We start from the raw sequence: 24,403 nt of genomic DNA, 5'->3' as shown, positions 1-24,403 counted from the left end.
TTTAATGCTAATGCGTTTATTAAAAGGATGGTTTTAAAATTTTGGGTTAATGACATTATTTAAAGTTGTGATTTTAAAATTTAGGGCTAATGCAGTCGTTTGAAGGGATGCTTATAAAATTAAGTGCTACTGCGATTATTTAATGGGATGATTTAAAATTTTGGTGCTAATGCCATTATTTAAAGGGACGATTTTAAAATTTACGATAAATGCAATTATTTAAAGCAATTAAAGGAATGATTTTTAAAATTTATGGTTAATTCAGTTATTTAAAGGGATGATTTTAAGCGCAATACGTTCATTATCCCAACTCCTACTTAATCTCCGTCGATTATCTCCCCCAAAAAATCACCAGTTAAGTTTTGATTAAATATTTGACTTCGATAACGCAGGAGAAAGGTTCTGTTGACAGTGTTCCGTGCGCCAAGCAATTGTCTCCCTAGTACCCGAGGGCTTTGTCAAAATAATTCCCGCCTCCTTGAGTCATTATTTGCTCGGGGAAAGCAAACGCGCCAAATTAAGTTTAGCGCCGTGGGGAGTCAATTCTGGGTAGACTGATTGCCTGCATGTCTGCTTGCCTGCTTGTGTGTTTATATGAGAGAGAGAGAGAGAGAGAGGAGAGAGAGAGAGAGAGAGAGAGAGAGAGAGAGAGAGAGAGAGAGAATATGTCTTCTGTTAGGCATTTGATTTGGATTGACTTTCCCGTGCTTCGTGAATCATAAGGAAGTGGACGAAATGTCATTTGTGTGTTCTTATAATCAAGGGCTGATTGCATATAATTTTTTTTTTCTTGGCAGTGATTCAGTGCAGATGAGCAGTTGCAGAATAGAAGCTCTCTCTCTCTCTCTCTCCTCTCTCTCTCTCTCTCTCTCTCTCTCTCTCTCTCTCTCTCTCTATATATATATATATATATATATATATATATATATATCATATATATATATATATATATATATATATATATATATATATATATATATATATATATATATATATATATATATATATAGAAGTTTTGCGAGAGTATAGGAGTGTCTATGGAAGCAAATTTAGTTTGCATGAAAGAATGGTTGAACCAACACTATGGAAGCGAGTGGTGAAGTGTATATATTGAATGCGAAGGAAGGAAAAGGTCCGCAATGGGTTGTGGTGGCTGGGTGTCAACGTTAACGAGGTGAAGGTGATACTACAATGATGTGATGGAAAAAATTGTCACTTGGGTTGGGGGGGGGGGGGGGTGGGGGGGGATATCTCTTAGAGGGTCTGACCTTGTTTGGGGCTTGACCCGGTTAGGTCACTTGAAGAAAATGGATTGTAATGCAAAAATTTTGGCAAATGGAAGAGTTATAGGTAAGGGAGAGAACCTATCTGTACACTCCAAAGTAGAGTAGAGTGGCGCATTGTGTGTATGTGTGCGTGTATCGTTATACAGAGCTACTGACGTGAAGGTTTTTTGGTTATGTGATTCCTTCTTGTCTTTTCTGTATAGCCACCTGTCATTAGCAAATTTTTTTATTGTTTTTTTCCATCCAATAATTTCTGTTATTTTATCTTGCTCATTTTCTGATCTTATCAAAAGTTTGTTGGTTTTTAATGTATTAAAGTTTATATTATGTATGTATATATATATATATATATATATATAGATGTATGTATGTATTTATATATGTATATATAAAATATTGTATATGATTGTGTATACATTACTATATATAGCATATGTGTGTATTGCATATGATATATATATATATATATATATATATATATATATATATATATATAATATTTATATATATATTTATATTTATATATATATATACATATACTTATACTTATACATATACTTATAAAGCGGAGATAAAACGTAATACGGCCAAGCTAAATCTAGTTTAACCAGCTCAGTGCATCAGAAAAAAATAGCAATCCCGCTGCATAAATGATCCTCGCAATATTGCGCGTCGACTCGCATTGAACTTCGGAGAAGAGATGGAAAAGAAAACGAAGATTCATAGACCAGGACAGTTGGGATTGACTAGAACGAAGAGAGATATGGGATATAACGGGATGTAACAGAGGGCGAGGTGAACAACTAAGAGTAGAGAAGAAAGGAGATTTATAACCGTAAATCCTGACTGGAATTGACAGGGACACAAATGCAAGAATAGTTTGCGCTTGTTAGCCTCGTCTATGTATTATTATTATTATTATTGCAATCTTTTACACTGATAATCAACAATAAAAAACTATCCCCATAAACACGTAACTCGTACAGGAGCACATTTCCGTCCTCAATGACTCCAAAACGTGTTTCATAAAGGAATATGATAAGCACAGAAGAGGACGATAATTTCGTCACCCTAGGAATCAACAACAACAAAAAAATTCCTCACGTTTGACTCTCGAGCGCCCGATCTTCGCAAGTCTCCAAACCCCCTCTCAGAGCACTACTGTCTCGGTAAGCCTCTTTCGGTTCTTACTGCGCCTCGGGTGGCTCTTCGTCATCCTCGTGCACGTTTTTGGTCATCAGTCACGCTTGGCGAGGTGACACGCTTCCTTCCTTACACCTGCATCCAGGTGTTTCAAAACGTGAGCCTCGTTTTCGCTTGTTTCCTGCGCGATTTTTATTTACCGAAGTGCGCAGCGTCCTTTCTCTCGCGTGGGCTTAGACGATATACGTAAATATACATACATCATGCATATATATATATATATATATATATATATATATATATATATATATATTATATATATATATATAATGTGTGCAAGGTCTAGAGCGTATAGGTTAGGTTTGTCTCTCTAGACCTTGTATGTGTGTGTGCACGAGCGCCGAGCGAGCGTTTGTTTATATCAATCAGGAAAACGCCCCTCGCCTCGAAGCTGCTGTCTTTCGCCGGCCAGAAATAGAAAGCAAATATCGGAGTTCGTTTGAGGATTCCCTGTTGTCGCCGATGTCTAAAAGAGATGCGGGCGATATTTATAGCAAACGAAAAAAAAAAGCAAAAACTCTCTCTACTCTTTCTGAAGAACAAAGACAACCGAGCTGAAAGGGGCCGAAAGCTTTTTATTTTATTTTTTGATTGTTTGTCCGCGTTTCGTAACACACGAGTCCGTTATACGACCACAGGGTAAACTAAAACGGGAAGGGCCGTTGCCGTAGAGTCTCTCTCTCTCTCTCTCTCCATTGTTTACATCGTCTATCTTCTTCCCAAATTGTGCGTAGGAGCCCAGGACAGGTCCTCCCCACTGTCTAGCCAAGATCGGAAACGTGTGGGTCTCTCTCTGTAAATATTGGCGCGCAATAACTGATGGGACTAACTGGAGCCACTTTGCAACGTTGCAGGCACGCGAGCATTTATCATCATCATCATCATCTTCGGTAACCAACGTCAGCAGCAGAAAAAGGAGCAAGCAGGAGCAGGGTCTCGTCATCTCACGCTATCCTAAACTAGGCGGTCAGGGACCTTGTTCAAGGTCTCCCCCCCACCAAATCCGGTAGGCGTCGTCATACGCGTTAATGTAAGTCACTGTTAAACTAGTATTATCCACGCATAGCATTTATTTATTTGTGGACCTCAACGATTTAGGAACCGAGGTCATTTTGCCAGGACAAGAAGGTGAAAGGTTAAAGAACACGTGCGGACAAGGACGCGGGTGTGAGGTGCCTCAGAGTCACTTGGCAAGGCGGTTGTTGACATGAACCTCTGCGACTCACCTTTTTTTTTTTTTTCCAAGTCTACGCAGATTCCCGTAGGCGAAGGTGACGAAGGGAAGGCTTCTAAGGCTTGATCACTTCGGATACTATCACAGTTTTAGACGTCTCTCTCTCTCTCTCCTACAGTGACGGGGAATCACGGCCAACGGCACCACGAGCTTATGTGACGGTAGAGTGTGTGTGTGTTGGTGAGACTCTCTCTCTCTCTCTCTCTCTCTCTCTCTCTCTACCTGATCCAGCCGTTGGGGGGTTTGCTTAGGGGATGAATACACTGCTGTAGGGAATGGGGAGGGGGCCAGGAGAGGGAGGAGGAGGAGGGGTCTGCGATAGTGGCATCGACCGCTTCTTCCCCCAGCCCGGTGAGGACGTCCCCTTCCCCTTCCCCTTCCCCTTCCCTTTCCCCTCTCCAATCCCTCGTTCATTCTCTCCCTCCCACTTCTTGTTACTTGGCCTCCTCCCTTCTCTTTTCCCCTCCCTCCCTACCCTTGATCCCTTCCCCCGAATTTTCCCAGCACCTTCTGCTGGTGGTGGCTGTGCCTGCCTGTCGTAATCGCCACACAACCTTATTGGACGGGGGACCTACTCGAGAAGAAGCTGTGTGCTGTGGGGCGCTGCTCCTTCCTGCCCACAGCCGGCCTCCTCCTCCTCCTCCTCCTCCTCCTCCTCTTCTTCTTCTTCTTCTTCGTCTCCTTCTGCTGCTGCCGATTCCTGTGGTGTGCCTCTTTCCCCTCTTGTCCTCGTTCCCAGACGCTCTCTCGCAGCAACAAATACAGAACTCTACGGGTCTCGGAATGCTGATTTCATTATTAACAAAGGCTTATATGAGCTCGTCGTTCCTAATTTCATCAGCGTATCTCGTCGGTACAGACTCGAGAGAGAGAGAGAGAGAGAAAGAGGAAGCGCATTACGAGAGAGAGAGAGAGAGAGAGAGAGAGAGAGAGAGAGAGAGAGAGAGAAGAGGAGAGAGAGAATCAGCAGCAGCAGCAGCAGCAGCAGCTTCTAACCACGCCCTAAAAGCTTCAAGTCGTGACACAGCTGTAGCAACCCACACACACACACACACACTCAGAGGATACAGGGTGGGAAAATCGGGAGCGATTAACGAAAGGTCCCGAAGGCTGAGCCTCTGAGTCTCGTTTTCATATCTACAACGTCACAGAGATTCATATCTCCCACACAGAGAGAGAGAGAGAGAGAGAGAGAGAGAGTCAGTCAGACTCGTTAGGGAAAGACGCATTCTGTATACATACACAGTCCTGCTCCGGCTAGCCCTATCCTTTGTCTCTTTCACAACGGGGTATATCGGGGCGAGCTCTCCCTTCAATCACGCAACCTCCTCCTCCTCCTCCTGTCTTTCTCCCTGTCCGTGCGTTCGGTCACCCGTGCCTTCATTCATTAAACACCCTTGGGATGCTCAGTTGTCTAAGGTCTTGGGACGTTTGGCCAGATGTATGTTTGTATGTTGGATATATCTATCTATCGAGCTACTATCAATCTATCTATCTATCTATCTATCTATCTATCTATCTATCTATCTATATATATATATATATATATGTATATATATATATATATATATATATATATATATATATATATATAATATATATGACTGGTAAAAGTGTTCTGTAACAACAGAATTCCATCTAATAAAAGGAGCCCATAAAAACAAAACACCAAAATGTAGAGAGAAAAGTACTATATTTCAGAGACTGCTGTCTCTCTCTTCAGGTATATGAATGAGAAAAGTTTACAGAAAAGGTGGTATTTATACCAAGAGATTCGTCCACAAGTAAGCCAATTTAGGTCACCCCCGCTGATAATCTTCCTTTAATCTTCTTAAGCGTTGTTGAATGAACACTGCGTCGACGATGTCCGATGGTCCAATTCCCTTTTGACGATGTTCATTAACCCTGCTTCTCTTTTATTAAGGGTCCGATTTCCATCATTTGACTCTTGTACGGCAGTTGCTGCTATAAATTACACGTGACATATTCCAGTTTATTCTATGGTTATGTTCATTTATATGATTGAAAAAAATAGCCGAGTTCTGTTGTCCATACCTAACTGACCGTTTGTGTTGATTAATCTCTGGGGAAGTGATTTACCTGTAAATCCGATGTAAGATTGGTCACAGTCCTGGCATGGGATCTCATATACCCAGAGTCTTTGGGCGATGTCTTTTGTTGGACGTTAATCAGGGATTTGGCTAAGGTATTTGGGTAGGTAAATGCAAAGGGTTGGATTTCCCAAGGGTGTGAGTTACTCTCTTAATCGTCTCCAGGTGGGGAATTTTTATTTTATTGTTGGGTGTGTCTCTGGTCTTGTCTTTAGGGGGTCGGTAGAAAATTACGTTTGCTTTTGAATTGCTTTCTCAATTATATGGTCAGGATACTTTAAAGATGAAAGTTGCTTGCGAATTAGTTCAAATTCTTTTTCCAGGAAATCTGGGGAACAAATTCGTAAGGCTCTTAAGAATAGGTTGCTAGCTAGACCTATCTTGATAGTATTGTCATGATAGCTAAAGTAGTGAATATATGAAGTGAGAACGTTGGTTTTCTGTATATGGGAAATTTGTATTCTGTCGTGTCTCTGATTATTAAACATCAAGAAAAGGAATTTTGTTGTCTGTTTCCCATTCAACTTTAAATTTGATGCTGGGCACTAATGCGTTTAATTTTGAGAGGAATTCATTAAAATTACCCCACTACTTATTATCCCAAAATGTAGTATGTCATCCACGTATCTCATCCACAGCATGTTTTTGGGTTTTATTGCATTTATTACTGTAGTTTCAAAGTATTCCATGTACAGATTGGCTAAAATAGGACTTAAAGGACTACCCATACTACACCCGAATTTTTGCTTGTAGAATGATTCCCCGAATGAAAATACGTTATTAGATGCACATAATTCAACTAACTTTATTATTTTGTCAAGTGCCAAAGGGAAATGATCTGAATAGGGGGATAATTTTTCCCTTAAAAACTGAAGAACGTCCCTGTACTGGTACTTTGTGAATAGGGAGTCTACGTCAAGGCTTAAAAGTTTTATGTGTGAAGTGGTATATGTGCTTCTCTGAATTTGTGACAAAAGTCTTCCGAATGTTTGATGCGACTGGGAGAAAAAGTGCCTAAAAAAGGAGAAAGGAGGCCAGCTAAACATTTAGAAATTTTGTAATTGAAAGCTCCGGCGCATGAAACGATGGGTCTGAATGGAAGATTGTCTTTTGTGAGTTTTTGGGAAGACCATAAAAGTAGGGTAATTTAGGATTAATTACTTTAAATTTCTCTAATAGTTCAATACTCTTTTTGTCTTGGCCAATTAATCTTACTTTCCGAAAAATTCTGTGGGAACGTTCTGGAGGGGATTTTTCGTCAGTTTTTCGTAAGTATTTTTGTCGCTAAGGAGCTGGTTGATTTTGTCGAGGTAGAAGTCTTTGTCCATTATTACAATTTTGCCGTCTTTGTCGGATCTACTTATTATAACATCTAACTTTTTTAGCGAGTGGATGGCTATCATGAATCTGCGGGGAACAGGATATTTCTTATTGAAGGTCAGTTAAAGCATTTAGTAACACTCCTTTTAAACATATCTCTTCACGGCTGTAGTTTTTGTCAGATATGAATTTATCAAAAGCCACTATGAAGTCTAGGTTGTTTTTGCGGTCTGGCATTAGGGCAAAGGATAAGCCTAAATTTAAAACTAAATGTTGATTTACAGTAAGGGGGGTGTTGGATAAGTTTAAAACTTTGTCTTGTTGTTCAAGATTATTCCATGCGCTATTATCTATTAGGTTATTTAACTTGCGTAAAAGTCTGTTGGAATGAGTCACGCTATTATAGGCAGCAATGTCGGAACAGAATGAAATCAGATACCTGTATACGTGGTCCGTAGTGAGGAGGCGAAGATTAGATTGAGTTCCATATATCACTCTGCGTAGCACGAAGATGTCGTTTCTCGTATTGGTGATTCTTTCTTCCAGGAAAATCTTGTGTGATAGAGGGAAGGGGTTTGATTGCAGAGTCCATCTCCCGAATCCGTACATTTTTGGAAGTACTTGTTCTTTGAGGCATTCTTCCAAAAAAGTGTTTTTGGTTTTTCAGCCGGTGTAGTCTGTTCAGTTCTTTTTCAAACTTGCGGAAAACTGGCTTGACTTCTGGAAGTGATGAAGATCGTGGAAAGGCGGTTGAATTCCATAATGGGCTGACAATGACTGGTAAAAGTGTTCTGTAACAACAGAATTCCATCTAATAAAAGGAGCCCATAAAAACACCAAAATGTAGAGAGAAAAGTACTATATTTCAGAGACTGCTGTCTCTCTCTTCAGGTATATGAATGAGAAAAGTTACAGAAAAGGTGGTATTTATACCAAGAGATTCGTCCACAAGTAGCCAATTTAGGTCACCCCCGCTGATAATCTTCCTTTAATCTTCTTAAGCGTTGGTTGAATGAACACTGCGTCAACGATGTCCGATGTCCAATTCCCTTTTGAGATGTTCATTACCTGCTTCTTTTATTAAGGCGATTCCATCATTTGACTCTTGTACCGGCAGTTGCTGCTATAAATTACACGTGACATATTCCAGTTTATTCTATGGTTAGTTCATTTATATGATTGAAAATAGCCGAGTTCTGTTGTCCATACCTAACTGACCGTTTGTGTTGTATTAATCTCTGGGAAGTGATTTACCTGAAATCCGATGTAAGATTTGGTCCACAGTCTGGGTATATGAGATCCCATGCCAGGACTGTGACCAATCTTACATCGGATTTACAGGTAAATCACTTCCCCAGAGATTAATACAACACAAACGGTCAGTTAGGTATGGACAACAGAACTCGGCTATTTTTCAATCATATAAATGAACATAACCATAGAAGTAAACTGGATATGTCACGTGTAATTTATAGCAGCAACTGCCGGTACAAGAGTCAAATGATGGAATCGGCCTTAATAAAAGAGAAGCAGGTAATGAACACTCAAAAGGGAATTGGACATCGGACATCGTCGACGCAGTGTTCATTCAACCAACGCTTAAGAAGATTAAAGGAAGATTATCAGCGGGGGTGACCTAAATTGGCTTACTTGTGGACGAATCTCTTGGTATAAATACCACCTTTTCTGTAAACTTTTCTCATTCATATACCTGAAGAGAGAGACAGCAGTCTCTGAAATATAGTACTTTTCTCTCTACATTTTGGTGTTTTTATGGGCTCCTTTTATTAGATGGAATTCTGTTGTTACAGAACACTTTTTACCAGTCATTGTCAGCCCATTATGGAATTCAACCGCCTTTCCACGATTCTTCACTCACTTCCAGAAGTCAAGCCAGTTTTCCGCAAGTTTGAAAAGAACTGAACAGACTACACCGGCTGAAAAACCAAAAACACTTTTTGGAAGAATGCCTCAAAGAAACAAGTACTTCCAAAAATGTACGGATTCGGGGAGATTGGACTCTTGCAATCAAAAAACTCCCTTCCCTCTATCACACAAGATTTTCCTGGAAGAAAGAATCAACCAATACGAGAAACGACATCTTCGTGCTACGCAGAGTGATATATGGAACTCAATCTAATCTTCGCCTCCTCACTACGGACCACGTATACAGGTATCTGATTTCATTCTGTTCCGACATTGCTGCCTATAATAGCGTGACTCATTCCAACAGACTTTTACGCAAGTTAAATAACCATAATAGATAATAGCGCATGGAATAATCTTGAACAACAAGACAAAGTTTTTAAACTTATCCAACACCCCCCTTACTGTAAATCAACATTTAGTTTTTAAATTTAGGCTTATCCTTTGCCCTAATGCCAGACCGCAAAAAAACAACCTAGACTTCATAGTGGCTTTTGATAAATTCATATCTGACAAAAACTACAGCCGTGAAGAGATATGTTTAAAAGGAGTGTTACTAAATGCTTTAACTGACCTTCATAAGAAATATCCTGTTCCCCGCAGATTCATGATAGCCATCCACTCGCTAAAAAAAGTTAGATGTTTATAATAAGTAGATCCGACAAAGACGGCAAAATTGTAATAATGGACAAAGACTTCTACCTCGACAAAATCAACCAGCTCCTTAGCGACAAAAATACTTACGAAAAAACTGACCGAAAAATCCCCTCCAGAACGTTCCCACAGAATTTTTTCGGAAAGTAAGATTAATTGGCCAAGACAAAAAGAGTATCGAACTATTAGAGAAATTTAAAGTAATTAATCCTAAATTACCCTACTTTTTATGGTCTTCCCAAAACTCACAAAGACAATCTTCCATTCAGACCCATCGTTTCATGCGCCGGAGCTTTCAATTACAAAATTTCTAAATGGTTAGCTGGCCTCCTTTCTCCTTTTTTTAGGCACTTTTTCTCCCAGTCACATCAAACATTCGGAAGACTTTTGTCACAAATTCAGAGAAGCACATATACCACTTCACAACATAAAACTTTAAGCCTTGACGTAGACTCCCTATTCACAAAAGTACCAGTACAAGGACGTTCTTCAGTTTTTAAGGGAAAAATTATCCCCCTATTCAGATCATTTCCCTTTGGCACTTGACAAAATAATAAAGTTAGTTGAATTATGTGCATCTAATAACGTATTTTCATTCGGGGAATCATTCTACAAGCAAAAATTCGGGTGTAGTATGGGTAGTCCTTAAGTCCTATTTTTAGCCAATCTGTACATGGAATACTTTGAAACTACAGTAATAAATGCAATAAAACCCAAAAACATGCTGTGGATGAGATACGTGGATGACATACTAACATTTTGGGATAATAAGTGGGGTAATTTTAATGAATTTCCTTCTCAAAATTAAACGCATTAGTGCCCAGCATCAAATTTAAAGTTGAATGGGAAACAGACAACAAAATTCCTTTTCTTGATGTTTTAATAATCAGAGACACGACAGAATACAAATTTACCATATACAGAAAACCAAACGTTCTCACTTTCATATATTCACTACTTTAGCTATCATGACAATACTATCAAGATAGGTCTAGCTAGCAACCTATTCTTAAGAGCCTTACGAATTTGTTCCCAGATTTCCTGAAAAAGAATTTGAACTAATTCGCAAGCAACTTTCATCTTTAAAGTATCCTGACCATATTAATGAGAAAGCAATTCAAAATGCAAACGTAATTTTCTTACCGACCCCCTAAAGACCCCCTAAAGACAAGACCAGAGCACACCCAACAATAAAATAAAAATTCCCCACCTGGAGACGATTAAGAGAGTAACTCACACCCTTGGGAAATCCAACCCTTTTGCATTACCTACCCAAATACCTTAGCCAAATCCTGATTAACGTCCAACAAAAAGACATCGCCCAAAGACTCTGGGTTATGAGATCCCATGCCAGGACTGTGACCAATCTTACATCGGATTTACAGGTAAATCACTTCCCCAGAGATTAATACAACACAAACGGTCAGTTAGGTATGGACAACAGAACTCGGCTATTTTCAATCATATAAATGAACATAACCATAGAATAAACTGGAATATGTCACGTGTAATTTATAGCAGCAACTGCCGGTACAAGAGTCAAATGATGGAATCGGCCTTAATAAAAGGAGAAGCAGGTAATGAACATCTCAAAAGGGAATTGGACATCGGACATCGTCGACGCAGTGTTCATTCAACCAACGCTTAAGAAAGATTAAAGAAGATTATCGGCGGGGGTGACCTAAATTGGCTTACTTGTGGACGAATCTCTTGGTATAAATACCACCTTTTCTGTAAACTTTTCTCATTCTATACCTGAAGAGAGAGACAGCAGTCTCTGAAATATAGTACTTTTCTCTCTACATTTTGGTGTTTTTATGGGCTCCTTTTATTATATATATATATATATATATATATATATATATATATATATATATATATATATATATATATATATATATTATATATATATATTATATATATAAAGAGAGAGAGAGAGAGAGTTTTAGTCAGCCAGTCAGATAATCGAATTGTGAGTGTGAAGGGAATTTCTTTTCATATTTCTATTTTTTTTCCGATTTCCCAGCCGTGTCGCGTTCGTAGGGTTGTTGAGTAGTGCTACATGTATGACCCCCACACTCTCTCTCTCTCTCTCTCTCTCTCCTCTCTCTCTCCCTCTCTCTTCTCTCTCTCTCCAGAGCGTGTAGATTTCTTTAGTCAGATAAATTTGATATGAATTTATATATATATATATATATATATAATATATATATATATATATATATTTGTGTGTGTTTGTGTATTGTATCCTCGGGTTTGCAAGCACATATACACAAATATACTCCTCTAGTACACCATAAAGCAGAAAATAAAACATTTGCAATATATACTCGGACAATCACGCACGTGCGTATTTACGCACCAACACGAACCGACCTTTAAAAAAATGAGACGCCCACTTCACTAAAGATACAGACGAATCTTTCAGTGTACGAAAGGACTGCAAAATTTGGAGAGCACTTTGGGTCTGGTTTTGCTCAAGTCTCAGAAAAAAAAATAGGCTGGAGTGTCCTACGATTCAGAATGGGAACATATTTCGTCGACAACCGTCGGGGGGTTAGGGGGTTGGTTATTGCAGATTCCAATTTATTGTCGGAGTAGCGGGAGAGAGACAAATATGAAGAATGTAATGGAAGTAAAGATGAGATTGCGAATTCAAAGGTTATTCAGGCCTTTGGTACGGGAAAGGTGAAATAGATTAAAGAGGGGTTGTAGACGTTCAACCTTTCCCCTCAGTAGGACTGGGAAGGTCCTGGGGGTGACCAGGGGTTGATTTTTTCCCCTCCTCACGATTGGTTCGAGACCTTAAGTACAACTTGCTACCCACCCGGCCTTGAGAGATGAGCATCTGGAACTGTCAATTCAAAGATGAATGATGACCTTGGTGGTTAGAGGGTTAGAAGAAATGCTTAAAAGAAGGTAAATGGGATGAGCAGAATAATAAAGACTTCAATGAAAGACACTTTATTCAAAATATAGGAATAGTATTCATGTTTATGAGAGATTGATTGTGCGTTTCCAGTGAGGATTCTCGACGCGTATTTTGTATAGAATGTCATTTTATTATAAATGTCTGCTGGCGATATATCACTGGCTGTCTGTTTTAGATTCTTTGCTCTTTTGCAACAAGATTCATCCATCTTTCTATCTATCTAATAGATTAACCGCGATGTGAGTTTGTATATATATATATATATATATATATATATATATATATATAATATATATATATATATATATATATATATATATATATATATATATATATATATATATATATATCATTAAATTAAACCTGGGAGGAAACGAAACGAAACTAGGATTGCAAAGCCTTACGTTTTATTGCAACGTCATATTAATTAACCAAGAAAAAAAAAGAAATGTCGAGTTACTTTGACTACGTGGAATATATAGGTCTCAAAAAAGCCCTTTCACTTCTTGTTCCTTTCATTGTCACTGAATAATATATATATATATATATATATATATATATATATATATATATATATATATAGTGTTTGTGTGTTGTGTTTGATTTTGTCCAGTATATGTTACTATTTTTTGCCAATAACATTCGTATATACATACATTCATGTACACTCACCCGTAAAAAAGTTTACAAAATGATTTAGAATTTTCTTTCTTGTTATGGAGTGGACTTCGAGTGGTGGGGGTGGGGAGGTTGGGGCGGGGAAGGGAGGTAGGTTGGGCATCGAATGGGAATGGGAATTGGAGTGGGTGAGAGGGACGACACGAAGCACTACACATTCCTTTTATATTCCAAAATGCCCCCATTTTTTTTTTTTTTTTTTCAACGAAACGGAGAGAGAGAGTGAGAGAGAATGGAATACATTTCGTCCGTAAATCCAATTCGCAAAAATGCATTTTCGAGGGAACGTTGCGTAATGGCATTTCCCCCAAACCCCCCCCCCCCTTCCCCCCCCCCCCTTCCCCCCACCACCGGGTTTCTCGGAGTTCTTTTGTGCCTCCGTAGTGGTGTTTCTCTTCTGGGGAGAATCTATGGAGTGATGTCTCTCCGATTTTGGATATTGAAATTTCTTACGACCCCCACCCTCTCTCTCTCTTCTCCTCTCTCTCCGTCTCTCTCTCTCCTCCCTTCTTCTTCATTCTCTCTCTCTCTCGACAATAATTGCTTGAGTGACATGTCTCTGTCTTATTAGAAATGTTTGCTCTTGTGTGTGCGTCTCTAATGAAAATAATACTTTCCTTTGTGAGTCTTTAATTATTTTATAAGGGTAATATACTCTCTCTCTCTCTCTCTCTCTCTCTCTCTCTCTTCTCTCTCTCTCTCACACACACACACACACACACACAATGCTTGGTGTCATTGATTACCATAGTTATAATGCACTTGTGTAAACTCTCTCTCTCTCTCTCTCTCTCTCTCTCTCTCTCTCTCTCTCTCTCTCTCTCTCTCTCCGTACCCCTAGTCATTCGTGTTGGCCTGTCATAGCTCACGGTGTCTCGTGTATCACGCCGATCAGTTAATTACAGGTGTTCTCCAGGTACAGTGGATGAGTCACGTTAGGTTTATTTTTGCCTCTCGCCATTCTTTTGATAGGGTTAATTCGCCAATTTTTCAGTGTTCCCATTTTTATATATATTTAGGTATCTCCTTAATTTTTCTGACTGGTTTCCCGTTTTCTTTCAAGTATTAGTTTAATGGGAGACTTTGGTGAATAGGGTTGTCAGTTCAAGTACATTTTTATATTTCAATATGTCTTTGTAAATTCCAAAACCCTTTTTATTGATGTATAACGTTCATTTGTTAGTGGATACCTGTAGATATTTCTTGAACTCTCTTTTCTGAGAGAGAGAGAGAGAGAGAGAGAAGAGAGAGAGAGAGAGAGAGAGAGAGAGAGAATATGAATGACAGTATTTGACAATATCACCAGTTTACTAAATAAAATTACAGTATTAGAAATATTACATTATAATTATGTATTACTTGACAAGCAATACAATAACAATAAAACAATAACAATAACAATAACAATAATAATAATAATAATAAATTAATAATAATAATAATAATAATAAAACACCAAAAGATGAAGGACACGATCAGGAAAGAATATATGCAGAGACTCAAGGCGATACTCAAGTCAAAACTCAATGGCGGAAATATGATAAAAGCCATAAACACATGGGCAGTGCCAGTAATCAGATACAGCGCCGGAATAGTGGAATGGACGAAGGGAGAACTCCGCAGCATAGATCAGAAAACCAGGAAACATATGACAATATACAAAGCACTACACCCAAGAGCAAATTCGGACAGACTATACATAACACGAAAGGAAGGAGGGAGAGGACTACTAAGCATAGAGGACTGCGTCAACACGAGAACAGAGCACTGGGGCAATATCTGAAAACCAGTGAAGACGAGTGGCTAAAGAGTGCATGGGAAGAAGACTAATAAAAGTAGACGAAGACCCAGAAATATACAGAGACAGGAGAATGGCAAACAGAACTGAGGACTGGCACAACAAACCAATGCACGGACAATACATGAGACAGACTAAAGAACTAGCCAGCGATACACGTGCAATGGCCTACACGAGGGGAGAGCTCAAGAAAGAAACTGAAGGAATGATAACAGCGGCACAGATCAGGCCCTAAGAACCAATATATCAAAGAACGATAGACGGAAATAACATCTCTCCCATATGAGGAAGTGCAATACGAAAAAAAAAACCCAAACCAAATAAACCCATAGCAAGCGAAATGTCCGGCAACTTGCACAGAACCAGTACAAAAAGAGGCATGATTCAGTGGCAAAAGCCCTCCACTGGAGCCTGTGCAAGAAACATCAGCTACTTGCAGTAATAAGTGGGGGTACGAACACCAACCTGAAGGAATGATAGAAACGATCAGGCAAAGATCCTCTGGGACTATGGTATCAGAACAGATAGGGTGATACGTGCAAAATAGACCAGACGGTTGACGGTGATTGATAAAATCAAAGAAGAAAGTATCACTCATTGATGTCGCAATACCATGGGACACCAGAGTTGAAGAAAAAAGAGAGGGAAAAATGGATAAGTATCAAGATCTGAAAATAGAAATGAGAAGGATATGGGATATGCCAGTGGAAATTGTACCCATAATCATAGGAACACTAGGCACGATCCCAAGATCCTTGAAAAGAATCTGGAAAAACTAGAGGCTGAAGTAGCTCCAGGACTCATGCAAAAGAGTGTGATCCTAGAAACGGCGCACATAGTAAGAAGAGTGATGGACTCCTAAGAAGGCAGGATGCAACCCGGAACCCCACATGAATGCCACCCAGTTGAATTGGAGGACTGTGATAAAGCAAAAAAAAAAAAAAAAAATAATAATAATAATAATAATAATAATAACAATAATAATGATAAAAGCCCTCCTCTGGAGCCTGTGCAAGAAACACCAGCAACCTCGCAGTAATAAGTGGTACAAGCACCAATCTGAAGGAGTGATAGAAAAAGATCAGCAAAGGTTCTCTGGGACTATGGTATCTGAACAGATAGGGTGATATGTGCAAATAGACCAGACGTGACATTGATTGACAAAATCAAGAAGAAAGTATTACTTCTCGATGTCGCAATACCATGGGACATCAGAGTTGAAGAGAAAGAAATAGAAAATCGGATAAGTATCAAGACCTGAAAGTAGAAATAAGAAGGATATGGGATATGCCAGTGGAAACTGTACCCATGATCATAGGAACACTAGGCACGATCCCAAGATCCCTGAAAAGGAACCTGGAAAATAGAGGCTGAAGTAGCTCCAGGACTCATGCAGAAGAGTGTGATCCTAGAAACAGCGCACATATTAAGAAAAGTGATGGACCCCTAAGGAGGCAGGATGCAACCTGGAACCCCACACTATAAATACCACCCAGTCAAATTGGAGGACTGTGATAGACCATAATAATAATAATAATAATAATAATAATAATAATAATAATAATAATAATAATAATAATAATCATACTATAATGGGCGTAATGTCTGTCTGTCTGTCTGTCGTCTGTCATTCAATCACGGCCAAACGACTGGTCAGATGGGCATGAAACTTGGCAGGGTTATGGTGGGGACCCATAAGATGGTTTGTAATGGGGTTCCATCCAACCTACCCCCCCTCCTTTGTAGGGGGTGGGGGTGAGAGGGGATTCCCTGAAACGGAGCTGTTTCTGGCCATGAAACGAGGCTGGTTATTCACGTAGACTTAGTTACTTTACGATTTTTCATACATAATTTCTGTACCACTTCCCCGGAGAAAGTGGCGAATATTTCAGCTCGGACGCAATAGAATAGAAGACGAAAATTATCATCAATATCCGCATCATACTATAATGGGCGTAATGTCTGTCTGTCTGTCTGTCTGTCTGTCATTCAATCACGGCCAAACGGCTGGTCAGATGGGCATGAAACTTGGCTGGGTTATGGGTAGGGTGGGACCCCCAGATGTTGTAATGGGGTTTCATCCAACCTACCCCTTTCCTTTGTATGGGGGTGGGGGTTGAGAAGGGATTCCGTGAAACGAGGCTGGTTTTTTTCCTGTAGCTATTATTTTTACGATTTTTCATACATAATTTCTGTACAACTTCCCCAGAGAAAGTCGCGAATATTTCAGCTCAGACACAATAGAAGATGAAAATGATCATCAATATCCGCAAGATTTTTTTAATAACTTAAATCCATCGGGACTGCCAGTGCACAAAAATAACTTGAAGAAAGTACTGCCCCGGTAATGTTGCGTTCGGAATTTCGATCTGCCAATGGACATTATAAAACAACGAATGAGGTAGAAACCAAAGTTATGGAGCTAAAGCTCCCACGTCATCGAAGCAGTGATAGTAACGGGCCCTCACACCGGCAAACGTCTGTTCATCCCCTGGATTCCACTGATGCCTTCGGACAACCAGATTCCGTTCCAGTTAGGCAGTTTCCCATCAACCTGTCCTTCTCATTCACTGCAAACAAGTCGCAGGGCCAGACTTTGGATTGTGTTGGTGTGTTTCTGCCGTCACCCATGTTCATGCATGGCCAACTGTATGTGGCGATGAGCAGAGCAACTAACTGACTCTGCCAACTTGAAATTAAGTTGTGGACAAACTGATAATATTGTGTACAAAGAGCTTCTGTAGTAGGTATGTATAAAAATCGCCCTTATTTAAATATTGCTGAACAAATAGTACATATAAATTTTTACTTCTGCACCCGTATTTTATCACCCATCGTAGATGGGTCAGTTTGCTAGCAATGATAATAACAGCTCTGCCAACACGCTTCGAGTTACAGAAGAAAATGCTGAGTAGTGTGACAGTCTAGGCCTATATGATCCGAAATTTATGTTTTATTAAATGTGGTGCCCTATGCTTATCAGTAATGTCATTTGGTCACGTGATCAGAGGACCTTGGTCACGTGACTTGAAGGGGACTGTCAAAAGAGAGGAATTTTCCGTGGCAGTAAGTAATGATTTTATGTTTATATTCATGATATAAGGTGCTTGAGCCACACTTCCCTTTTAACCTCGAAATATTATTAGTAAATTGGCATATAATTATTAGCATTTATATTTCGAAAGTCATTTATCTTTCAGGTAAAAACGTATGCTAACGTTAGCATTTATCCTTACGTGACTGCCCCTAATTTTACAGGTAATTTGTACTGTTCAGTGTTCATTTAGAATAGAAGCTGTAATTACAGCTTGGTACTCGTTTCTAATGTATAAGTGTAGCAATAGAGTAAATGCAGAGAGAGAGAGAGAGAGAGAGAGAGAGAGAGAGAGAGAGAGGTTGGGTGGTGTCATACTAATTCTGGAAGTAATAGAAATGAAGATCGATTGTTTTGAGAGAGAGAGAGAGAGAGAGAGAATTGTATCTATGTTACGATCTGGCGCCAGTCTGCTTACATACACGAGCTTCTCCTATGCGTGCAATACTGCATAAACCAGTCATTCAGTTAATAACGGATTATTTTCTACATTCTTCAACATGCAACCACCTAAGATCTGTGGCGACAACGTTTCTAGTGGGAAAAATTTCTTAATATTTCCAGATATTTCCATAAAGCCATTTCAAACAGCTAGTCTGTTAACATTAACTTTTATAAAACGGCAAAATCTGGGCATTATCAAGAGGTAAACGTAGCTCGTATATGAAAAGTGTTAAAAGAAAATCGACACAAGATAGGATTGTGAATATGTGAACAACAAATCCGTTTTCTTTGTAAGGTTTGACTTCCGTTTTCTCTCGATGGATTTCGTTGCTACATTAATGTTTTACACGATTATCGTTTTCGGAATCTTTATATAACCTTCCACTCATATATACTTCGTTGTTTCCTTTTCGTTATGTGTATATTAAATCGTAATTTCGTATTGAACGCAGTTCCTTCTCCCCTTTTTTTGTGATTTTTCCCTTATATATACTAGCAAACTTATATGTATACAGTACTAATTATGTATGAAAATTCGTAAAGTATCCAAGCCTACGGGCACAACCAGCCTAGTTTAACGGGCAGAATCGGCTCCGTTTCAGGGAATCCCCTCTCACCCCCACCCCCTTCGGAGGGGAGGGGGTGGGGTGGCGGGCAGTCAGTAAAAAAACCCCGTAATAAAAACCATCTTAAACGGCTGTGATTGAAATATATATATTATATATATATTATATATATATATATATATATATATATATATATATCATTTAGGAGAAGAACATAAAGACTTGATAAAAGGGATCAATTTATTCCCGACGTTTCGTATGTCTTCATTACATTTTCGAGGGCAGTACAAAATAGAGCATAAAATAAATTACAATAAAGCTAAGAATTTGAGATTTAAAAGTGCACAATGATGACTAACTTAAAATATTAAAAATACTAAAAGAACACCTTTAAAAACAAAAAACGTAAACTAAACAAGACAAAAATTATTAAAATAAGTAAAAAAAAAAATAAGAAGAAATTTTCAAGTAAAGTAAAACTGGACCAGCCTATTCAGCGGCAATGCCAAGACTGGAGATAAAAGGAAGAAACTAAGAGAGGCACAGTGTGCCAGCAGAGGTTTGACTATTCAACAAGGGGACGAGTCGTTTAATCATTAACGGTTCTAAGATTGTCAAATCGTGGCTGTTGGAAGCTCATCCTACAACTGTAAAGTCCTTGTTTTCAATGGAGGTTTTACATATTTTCGAATGATTTCTAATGTTAGGAAACTCTGGGTTTGCAATTTTGCTGCCTGTCCTATAACTTACTCCACGATGTGAATCTATGCGTACTTTCAGAAGCCTCCTGGTGGATCCAAAAATAAGTTCCTAAATTACATTTAGGACAATTTATAGCTATACACACACCCGGAGGACATATAAGGACACAAACGATCTTAAACTTGAATAATGACCCAATGGTAACAGGATTAATGGGAATCAAATGAACCTTCAATAGCTCCAAACTTATTTTGGATATGTTGGAAAAATGTTTTCCTAAAAGTATCATCTAATAAAAAAGGGAACCTAGCATAAAAATTCAGTTTCGGAACATTAAAATTAGCCGTTCTTAGGGAGAAGTACTTGTCTTAAAGCAAGCGAAGTGTCTTAAAGACCATTTCAGATGGGAAGCAGTTTTCTTTAAAATATTTGCATAGAAAGGCGATCTCATCTTGGAACAGAAACCAATCAGAAGTTAGCGTAAGAGCCCTGTGGAGGAGAGTAAAAACAGAATTAATTTTAAAATTAAAAGAACAAAAACTTTAAAAATTTGACCCTAAGCCCGTGAACGTTCTTTTCCTAAAATTCGTGGTGTTAAAAATATTATTTTGTCTTAAAACAAGGACGTCTAAAAAAGAAAGCTGATTTTCATTTTCTTTTTCCAGGGTAAACTTAACATTGGAATGTTGTACATTTAAAAATTAAGAAAGGAATCAGCATCATAATTACGTCTAAAAAGGGCAAAGGTATCATCAACATACCTTACATAGAAAAGGGGGCGGCAGGCTAAAGGACAGTCATCTTAGAAATGCTCCTCCAGGGAGCACATAAAAATGTTTTGGCAAAAGTGGGACCGCGAGGACTCCCCATTGCCATGCCATCAACTTGCTTGTATAACTTACCGTTGAAAATAAAGGCTGTGTCCAGCACAGCCAAGCTTAAAAGAGTCTTAAAAAACGTACGGTTAAAACCAACAAAAACTGAGTCGGGTTCGGGAAAAAGCCTATTTAAAATGATACTGATAGTTTCCTCAAAGCTGGTCATGAACGGGTCTGAATCTTGCAACAAAATCTTTTCTTTAAATTGACTAGAATTTTTTAAGGTGTAATTATTTGTGGTTAATGGCTCAAGCAAGGGAACGAGAAACTTTGCTAATTTGTAATATGGGGCATTGTATGAAGCAAGAATTGGTCGTAAAGGAACACCTTCTTTATGAATCTTCGGTAGCCCAAAGAGGATACCATAAGACGAGCCTGAGACAAACAAATCTTGGTAAGTTTCATTATTGATAATATTTTCACTTTTCAGAGTTCTCAGGAAACGGTTAATTTTATCTTCCGTTTAATTGAGCTGTCACATAACACTTTCAGGAAAACAACTAAAGGACCCAATGGTACCCCTTTTTTTTTTTTTTTTTTTTTTTTTTTTTTTTTTTTTTTTTTTTTTTAAAGAACCTGATTTTAAGATCCTACAGGAACTATCACAGAAAGAAGACCTCATATCAACCAAACCAGATAAAATAAGGGAGTTGTTTTATTGAACAAAGTAGATTATATTACGAAAATGGAAATCATTCTTAATGATTCCTCCAAGTTTCAGATGGTTGGATCTCCCAATTATGCAAACATTTTTAAAACGGAAGATAAAATTAACCGTTTCCAGGAGGCTTCTGAAGGTACGTATAGATTCACATCGTGGAGTAAGTTATAGGACAGCCAGCAAAATTGCAAACCCAGACTTTCCTAATATTAGAAATCATTCGAAAATATGTAAAACCTCCATTAAAAACAAGGACTTTACAGTTGTAGGACGAGCTTCCAACAGCCACGATTTGACAATCTTAGAACCGTTAATGATTAAAACGACTCGTCCCCTTGTTAAACAGCCAAATCTCTGCTGGCACACTGTTGCTGCTCTTAGTTTTTTTTTTCTTCCTTTTATCTCCAGTCTTGGCATTGCCGCTGAATAGGTTGGTCCAGTTTTACTTTACTTGAAATATTACTTATTATTTTTTTTGTTTTTTACTTATTTTAATAATTTTTGTCTTGTTTAGTTTACGTTTTTTGTTTTTAAAGGTGTGTCCGTTTTAGTATTTTTAATATTTTAAGTTAGTAATCATTGTGCAACTTTTAAATCTCAAATTCTTAGCTTTATTGTAATTTATTTTATGCTATCTATTTTGTACAGCCCTCGAAAATGTAATGAAGACATTACGAAACGTCGGGAATAAATTGACCCGTTTTATCAAGTGTTTATGTCCTTCTCCTCATTGATGTATAACCGGCTGTGGCCACCGCTGTTTGGATATATATATATATATATATATATATATATATATATATATATATATATATAACTTTTGATTTCTCTTATGTTTACTGGTGTAAAACCGCCACCCACCCACCCTCTCTCTCTCTCTCTCTCTCTCTCCTCCTCTCTCTCTCTCTCTCTCTCTCTCTCTCTCAATAGAGATAGTATAATTTTATCTCCCCCCCCCCTCCTTCCAACCCACGCCCGACCCATACCCCCCCCCCCCCCACCCCCGGCCCCACCCATCTCCATCCGAAGATCGTAAACAAGGCTTTACGAGGAAAGTCGCGTAGCCAAATTTCGGCACGGAGAATTCAGGAGAGGCGGATCGTAAAACCTCTCTCTCTCTTCTCTCTCTCTCTCTCTCTCTCTCTCTCTCTCTCTCTGCATTCGTCGGTCTGAGAGTCTAACTTCGATCGTTCTCACGGAAAGCCGAGTCTAATTTTTAGTTCAGGGAACTACTAAGCCGACGTTAATCAGCGGCCGTTAATTTAACAAACGGTTTTCGTTGAAGGCGTAGTGTTCCGCGGTGGAATTAACAGTGTAACCTGGTGGTTGGTTGTGTGAATTTGTCAAATATGTATGTGTAGATGTATATGTATATATATTATATATATATATATATATATATATATATATATATTATATATATATATAGTATTGAGAGAGAGAGAGAAATTGATAAGTCTAATCTGGATTCGCGGAGTAGACCGACATTCTCAGCAGGCTGTTATTTTAACTTTTTATTTTTTTTTAATCCAAATGCTGTAGAATTAACCAGTCAGCCTGTCAGTTGGCCTTGTGTAATTTGTTAAAGAGAGATAATAGAATCTGATTTAGTTCGTGGGATAGACCGACGTTCTCAGTGGGCAGTTAATTTTAACGGTTTTCGTTTACTCGGCGAGTAAGCCTATAAACTATACTTAGTGTTGTTGTTGTTGGAGGTTAGGAAAGGTCTAAGGAGGAGCCTAAAAAGGTCTGATGACGTCGTTTCACTTTGAGTTTAAAGTTTCAGGAATTTTAGGATAGAATATTTATAATTTATTTACTAGAATGAAAATGTAAAGAATACATCATGTGTATGTTAAACAGTACAGAACAATTATTTCAAATAAAATTTAGCATATAGTATTGTTTATTTTCGTTGGTGAAACAAGGTTCTATTTAACCGTAGATTTTAGCGCGTTTTAATTTATGTGGTGTACTGAATTTAGAAGCTATATTTCTGTTCGATTATTTTGTGCTTCCACATATAACTGAGAACATATGAATGTGTTCAATTTGTGTCCTTTTTATTTGATCCTTGTTGTTAATATAAGTAGTACTAAGTATGAGTATTAATGACAAAGACCACTTCACGTTAAGTTAGGTATATAATGTTTACAGCTTATGCGTGAGGGGAAAATGTCGCACGGGTCACGAGTAAGCTGGTGGTCTTATCACGCCTTGTTCATTTTATAAGTCAAGCAGTCTGTTGATTGGCTTTGAGTATTGGTTGTAATTTGGGTTTGAGTCTCTCTGATTATTTGTGAGGAGAGAGAGAGTGGCGTGGAAAGGACATTATTACATTGCTCTATATCGGGGGTTCTTCACAGTGGGTATCCATACCCCTTGGGGGTATGAGGACCCCATGCTGGGAATTATGGGACTTGATCTCTGGATATTTGTATATATTTGATTTTAATGTGTCAATGTATACATGTACATTTTCTAGATAAATAACTATATAAAGCTATAAATACATTTGATTTTCTTGTATGTTCTATTTCTAGTAAAGTATGCATTAAACTGAGTATATTAAGATATACTGTCAACAAATAGGACTCCTTAAGGAAAGGAGATATGGAACCATATGGGGCTATTCATAATTCATTGGTTCTTCTCTGACTTCATTCTCTCTTCATCACCATTTTCTCTTTCCCCTTCGCATACATTTCGTCTATTTTCCTCCCATCAACAAATGCGTTCGTCCTGTTTAAGCACCTTTTTAGCCTTTCCTAAACGCTCGTATAACTGATGAGACTCTGCAGACGCATTGAATGAGTTACGCTTATTTCAGCCGGGGCTCATTAGCCCCGTCCAGTAAATTGAATTTGGGACGGCGGCCATGTTCTAAATGTCGTTATGCCTCTAACGACATGACGC

The 24,403-nt window shown here is 38.5% G+C and overlaps 2 protein-coding genes across 3 annotated transcripts in view; one reads left to right on the top strand and one right to left on the bottom strand.

The window, feature by feature from the left end:
* Positions 1–3,926, bottom strand: part of LOC135210021 (nucleomorphin-like) — a 41,184-nt gene extending 37,258 nt beyond the window's left edge. For both annotated transcript variants that reach the window (XM_064242793.1, XM_064242794.1), the window contains exon 1: positions 3,716–3,926. The gene's annotated coding sequence lies outside the window, so the exon portion shown is untranslated. The remainder of the gene's footprint in view (positions 1–3,715) is intronic.
* LOC135210020 (constitutive coactivator of peroxisome proliferator-activated receptor gamma-like) overlaps positions 1–24,403 on the top strand; it is a 138,697-nt gene that overhangs the window by 32,349 nt on the left and 81,945 nt on the right. The window lies entirely within an intron of this gene.

The sequence above is a fragment of the Macrobrachium nipponense genome, chromosome 39 (genome assembly GCF_015104395.2).
Source record: "Macrobrachium nipponense isolate FS-2020 chromosome 39, ASM1510439v2, whole genome shotgun sequence".
Classification (NCBI taxonomy): Eukaryota; Metazoa; Arthropoda; class Malacostraca; order Decapoda; family Palaemonidae; genus Macrobrachium; species Macrobrachium nipponense.
Note: the sequence above shows the minus strand (reverse complement) of the source record. Positions and strands in the feature narration are given on the sequence as shown.